This window comes from Amblyomma maculatum, chromosome 10, assembly GCF_055883805.1.
Source record: "Amblyomma maculatum isolate TAMU_Amacu chromosome 10, ASM5588380v1, whole genome shotgun sequence".
Taxonomy (NCBI): Eukaryota; Metazoa; Arthropoda; class Arachnida; order Ixodida; family Ixodidae; genus Amblyomma; species Amblyomma maculatum.
Window position 1 is genome coordinate 67,482,856 of NC_139353.1, and position 6,958 is coordinate 67,489,813.

Below are 6,958 nucleotides of genomic sequence, written 5' to 3' on the forward strand. Positions count from 1 at the left end.
AAAATTAGTCCATTCAAAGCTGCGTGACTTAACAACTAATGCCTGCCGATTTCATGCCTTTGATTTCTCGCTCGCTGAAATGACGCGTAAGCCAACATCTGCAAATGTAACGCTGGAACGTCTGCAGAAAAGGGTCTCCAACGCGATATCGTTAAATATATGTCATTATCGTCGCTAGCCAAACTAGGTGGACTACAGAGCAAAGGTCTAGCCCATATAACTCCTATTATCATGGTCACGTACCAGCTGCATTCTATATATTCCTCACAAGCATCATAACCTCATCCGCCCACGAAATCTCTTTGCCCTTAATGCGTCTGCCTTGCCTTGGAATATGGTGCTCTACTCTTAGCGATCATCAGCTGTCTGGTATTCCCATTAATGTCCTGTCGATGACCATTTTATTTTATTTTGACTGGAATTTCAGTAACTTACTTTGATCACAGATCCCGTCTGCATAAATTTAGTTTTATCATGTTGGAAAAACGTACTATTAAAATAAATAATAATCAGGCTTACCTACAGTGCATGGTACAAGCCACCAATGAGGAAAAAGAATTTTGCACCCGTTCTTTCCCCGCAGATTTGTACATAATGTATCGTTTGCAGTCTCCTGATTCGGGGTCGTAGTAGTATCTAGTCATTTCATAACTAGAGGTGCTTTCCTTTTGGTAAAAAGGCCGTTCCGATAGGCAAATATCATTTTCGTAACCTAATGGTGAACAAATGAAGAAAGGTAAGGCGTCCAATAAATAAATTCAACAAAAGATCTAGCGACTGAACCCCTTGCGCGCATAAGATACATACTGAGGCGTTGTGACAGAGCACTGAACAAGGGTAGAGGGGGGAAGCCTCAGTTCGCAGGTCCAGACAACGTTTCGCCAAGTGGACTTGTCTTTGTCTGGGCAGAGCAATCATCACTGGCAGGAATTTAAATACAGTAAAAAATGCTGAGGAGGGGGGGGGGGGGGAGGTTGAGACGAAAGTAGGTCAAGGAGTGGGGTATGGTGGGTGAGAAGAAACTAGGCGAAAAATTAAAAAAATATATTGTTCCTTCAGTATGTATATCTCAGCCAGAACTGGTGATCCTGTGGCCTGAGAAAGGTTGGGTGGCCTTCTCACCTACCCTCCTCCTTCCCAGCTTTTCTTCTTCGGAAGCCAAAGCGCATTTAAACCACTGCCAGTGATGATCGCTCTGCCCAGACGAAGACAAGTCCACTTATAAAAACGTTGGTTCGACCTGCGAGCTGAAGCTTCCCCCACTACCCTTGTTCAGTGTGCTTTCACACTTCTTCCTCTTGTTCTACCTGAATGCCGAGGCGTTTACACACAAGAGGCGTTTACACGCCTTGCAATGTGTTCATGATCGTTCATGCGCCAGGCATAAATGCAGAAAATATCCACAAAAATGTTACTACAATTTGTAGGTGACGTGTATATAAATGCAAAAAAGCACGAATATGCAATCAGCATGTAGTGCTTTCTCGGTGACATGAATTGAAAGCTTTGATGCCGCCCGTGCGCATGCGAGCAAGTCTACCTTCACATGCAGCGCCCTCTGGAGCTGCGGCAACTATCTATTGACGGAGGTAGCTGGCATGTGACACTTGACGGCACTGATTGGTGGGCTTTTTCAGAGACGTCGAGGTCCCACGTCATGGCTAAATTGCAGTAGCTGCCTTCTTGCCAGCACATTTAACTTTAATTAAAAAGGTAGGTTTTCTTGAAAGCATTGCAGGTTACAATGTGGCCCAGTGTGCAAATTATAAAAGCACTGTTGTTTTTACGATTTTCATGGTCAAGGCTCTTATTTGAGTCAATTCCTTGACCAGGCATTGTATTTGACCACTGTGAAAAAGTGAAATGAATATATAAATTAAGGTGTTCAGAGCTTTTAAAATCGCGTGATGCCCTTATACGCTGTTCTCAGATGGAGATAGCCTAAAGCCTCATTTCTGATTACTACACAGGATTAGCAAAAATGAATATTTACCTATAGTGTATGCTCACTTTAGTTTCAGCTACTGTGTCCCCAGGTACAGCTCAGAGGTGAAACATTTGTCAGCTATTATTGCATTTCCATGAACAAGGTATTCGTAGAAACTGTACTTTCTAACTACCTGCGTAGTAAAATAAGATTGGCCATCGTATGTGTTCTACGCAAATATTGCTTCTCTGAATTTTCCCACCCGGCAAACAACCCTCCTTCTCCGACAGTTGCACAGCCCAAATATCTCGTAGAACCATATCAACAGATTTTGAATTGACTTCTCACGTAAGATTTATTGCATTATCAGCGATAAAACGAATTTCCTTTCTTTAAATATGTCTTCAAGACACGTTTTTCTAAGGCAAATGACATTCCTTCAATGGCTTTTATACACCCGGACTTGCATAAGCAAATGTTGCTTGGTATTATTTTACCCATGAGCTAATAAACTATAAGCAGACCAGTGAAACGCTATAAGATTTACATTTAACAGGGGTAGACACTCGCCTCCCCCCCCCCCCCCCCCCCCCACTCACAAATCTAATAAACAATGCATGAATGCTCACTCTACGAAACCATCACAGGCTTGCAAGACTGACACAATTTTATTACATTATTTATAACGTTGTTGATGCAGGTCATGGTGTAGACACGAAAACGGAGATTTGGTTTTGCTTCGGGCTCTATTACGACGCCGCGGACTGTACCAAACGTTCTTGTAGCAATGCGCCGGATCCTTTGTTGTTCTAAGTCGTTTGAGTGAAGTACCCACGTTATCGCTAAAGTAACATAGACAATTCGCTGCTCGCGGAAGACTCAGCTGGCTCAAGGGGCATGAATCAAATGCTGCTTTTGCAAATCTTATTGACTCGCTCGCGGACGACTTTCATCTGCCCTCAGGGCAGCTGTTAAGCATTTACTCTGCGGCCCGAGGCGTTGCGCATGGGAAAGAGAACCAGGTAGATGGGCGAGGACTGGTTCTAGGACAACCTTTTCTGACTGTTCCTGGCTTTCATGCATTCCTCGCATATATTGTAAATATTAAACCCCGTTTTAATAACAATATGATAAAAATGAATACTTCCAGGCATATTTAAAAAGTACACATGGCTAAACTGAGATGACATGAATATGACATTCCCGGGATGAATATCGATTCAACCCAGATCGATTACCATTTTGAATTCTTCTGTAGAAAATAAGTAATTAAATATCCTGCAACTGTATTTTACTAGTTTATATTCAGAAACTCATTCGCTGTCACGTGAAGCACATATATTTGAATTACAATGCAAATTTGTCCGCCACTAGTACACATTCATGCTCTAGCCTTGCTCTTCAAAACCATGTCTCTCAGCTGTATTATGTATCATGAAATGCTAAAGTTTTCTGCTTATCTTATGTTACTTTAAAGGGTTATCAATTTTGTTAACTGAAGCACCTGTATGACACACTGTGTCACCCCTCTATGCTCTCTTCCTTTGTTGTACTACGTTTTAGATAGCACAGGTGGATTCCGCACCTGCAGAAACATAAGTTTCAAACTTCCCTTGTGATTGTGTTTCTGGTTTACGTTGAGGCCTTTATAAATTTGCTCTGGCTTCAGATAAGCAATTCTGGTCTACAAACAAATAATGCAAAAGTATAATGTACAGCTTTCATTAAATCAGTCAATCATTTATTTCAATAAATATACAAATTGCAAAAAATGTTGGGCCAATAGCCGAAGCTATAGTTTAGGCCCATACATACATACATACATACATACATACATACATACATACATACATACATACATACATACATACATACATACATACATACATACATACATACATACATACATACATACATACATACATACATACATACATACATACATACATACATACATACATACATAGATACATACATACATACATACATACATACATACATACATACATACATACATACATACATACATACATACATACATACATACATACATACATACATACATACATACATACATACATACATACATACATACATACATACATACATACATACATACATACATACATTCATACATACATACATACATACATACATACATACATACATACATACATACATACATACATACATACATACATACATACATACATACATACACACATACATACATATACACAGCAGTGGAGCCCCGCTAAAGGACATGTAACAAATGTTTTCAGGCTTATACACACGCAAACGCAACAATCAATGAGCACAGAAAGTAAAGTAAAAAAAAAACATAAAATACATAACAGCAAAGAATTGAAAAGCAGGCATGCACATACACACATTATGTTAGGCGACTTACATAATTGAGAGATAACAGAATACAGTTCCCTATCTGAAGAAAATGAATACAACCAAGACATACACATTTGGTAGCGCCAGAATTGCAAGCATTTCTTACCTATTTTATTTAATGTTATAACATTATAATTCTGTCAAAATAAAACCTTTTGATGGAAAATAAAAAGGTATTTGCCATTTAATTTCAAGTGGAATATTATTCCATATTTTTATACCTACACACTGTATTAGGCGCTGGCCGTAAAAGTTTCTTGTGATAGGAAGGTTAAAGTTTATGTTGCTTGCCTTTCTGGTGTTCCTGTTGGGTGTAACAAATAATGTAATTTGTAAAGGGTGAGCATTCAGGAGAATGGCATTTACTACACGCAAACTTTCATTTCTGACGCGAGAGTAAGAGGGAATATATGAAGATTTGAGAACAATAAAGGTGTAGATGAGTGCCAGTGCGAGAAGGTCACAAAGCGAAGTTCGCTGGTAGTGTTTGTCGTGCAAGGTGCGGCATGCTGCGTTCAAGATATAGTAATGGCTGCAAATGTCTCTACGTTTTAATGTACTACAAGCCTAGAGCAGAAAGAGTACGAGCTTGTATCGCTTTTGTTCTTGCCTTAAATAGGAAACAGTATTTTATGACCCCACAACTACACGAATAAATGAATAAATTATGCCATCACACGCTCAGACATAGAAGGTGCATTACACTGTCAGAACGGCATGACGTTGAATTCCCACATCAACTTCCCGAGCGCCTCCCTGGTGCTAATGTGCGCACACGTTTACAGACTTTGCCAGACTAACTTTTCCGTGAATCTGTTCTGTTCTCCTCCATTCCTTTGTTTCTGTGATATGTATAGTCTTCATTGCTCCTCCTACATTTTATGATGACTCTTTTTCGTTTCGCTTCCTTTAACGCGCAAAACCTTCGCCGCCCTGACAAGCAAAGGGAGGTGCTTCATCTTGCGCCTTCGCATCGAGTACATGTTTTGTTTTTGCAGAAGTGCAACTTCCGTACTCCCGCCGAGGTCCATTCCTTTCGTTCTCGTTTTAATGTTGAGGCCTTTTTCTCGTTAACAGACTCACGGTGTTGTGGCGTCGATGTGATCTTTCACCAGCATACAGGGCATAGTGCTCATTGTACATATGGCATAGATGGGCGCGTGATTGTCGTTGACGTTTTTCTGGTTGGCCGCAGGGCTCGTTTTGTCATGTACGCGCTAGTCACGCTGCAGTTAGTGACGTACCACCTGCTACCCAGGACGCGCTGAAAACGCGCTGGCACGATGTTCTTGTGTGTGCGGCGAAGGCGGACGCGTCCGCATTACGACCATGTGGAATGATGTTCGGCACCGTATGCGCATAGCACGTGGCGTCAAAACGCTTACGTTCTCGATGTGCTAATATCTCGATACGCTGCGCGAGCATTTTCATCGCATCCTCGAAAGTATTTCACGCGCATCACTCTCCGCGGGACCATTAAACGTGTCGCTTGAGGATGCCGAGGACCTCGGACACGCTCGAGCCGTTGGCCAGCGCAGTGGCAGGCGAACTCGCGTGGAAAGCGTCACGCTTGCTGACGGTACGACATCTTCGGAACCCGCGGACATCCACAAATAGTTAAGCGAGCATTTCGCAGCCCTCTTTTCGTCCCAAGGTCTCGACCAGGAGGAGCATTTTCCAGAAGCTGTCGGCTCCTTCTGTGGGTCTCTTCCTTCCAGAAGACGCATGTTTGGCACTTAAGGAGCCGGTAACTTTGGAGGAGGGGCGTTGTGCCTTAGGCGCAATGAACCAGTTGACAGCTCCCGGTCCTGACGGACTAGTAAGCGGTTTTATTCCACTTTGACATCCTCGGTCCTTCTTTATTTAGGCTCGTAAATTTTTTCCTCGAGAGCAGCTCCAAGCCATCCTCGTTCAGTGTCGGCCGTATCGTTATAATTTCGAAGGAGGGCATGACGCGACCGTGGCGACCCTCCTTAACACCGACTATAAACTTGCAGCCACGTTGCTGGTCCATAGGTTGCGAATCTACCTTCATGATTTCGTTAGCCCATACTAGTCCTGTTCGGTACCTGGACGATCGGTGTTCCCTTCGCTGACACTAACGAGAGACGTCTTCGAATACGCCTGTGCCAACCGGATCACTGGAGCTTTCGTTTCCTTGAAGCAGGCAAAGGCGTTCGACTGCGTAGAACATGGTTACTTGTTCTCCGTGCTCCGCTTATTTGGTTTTCCTGAAGAATTCGTTCAGCTCCTACGCGGCCTTTGCACAGATTTTAGCAGTGAAATAGTACTGAATAGCCAAATTGGCGGCAGCTTTCCGTTTGCGCGGGGAGTGCGTCAGGGGTGCCCGCTCTTGCCGATACTCTTCATACTTTCGTTCGACCCGCTTCTGCGTAGAGTCGACGTGGCAGGCGTATTCAAGAATTTCTATCAATAGGACAGGAGACTGTCGTTACATCTGCATACGCGGATGACAGTTCACTCTTCGTGCGTGACAATGACAGCTTCGTTGTTTTTTTAACGTCTTCTCAGAATACGCAGCTGTATCTAGAGCGCAGCTCAATCCGAAGACAAGTAACGCACTCCGCTTCGGTCAACTCAGGGGCTCTTTAGCCGTCGCCGTACCGT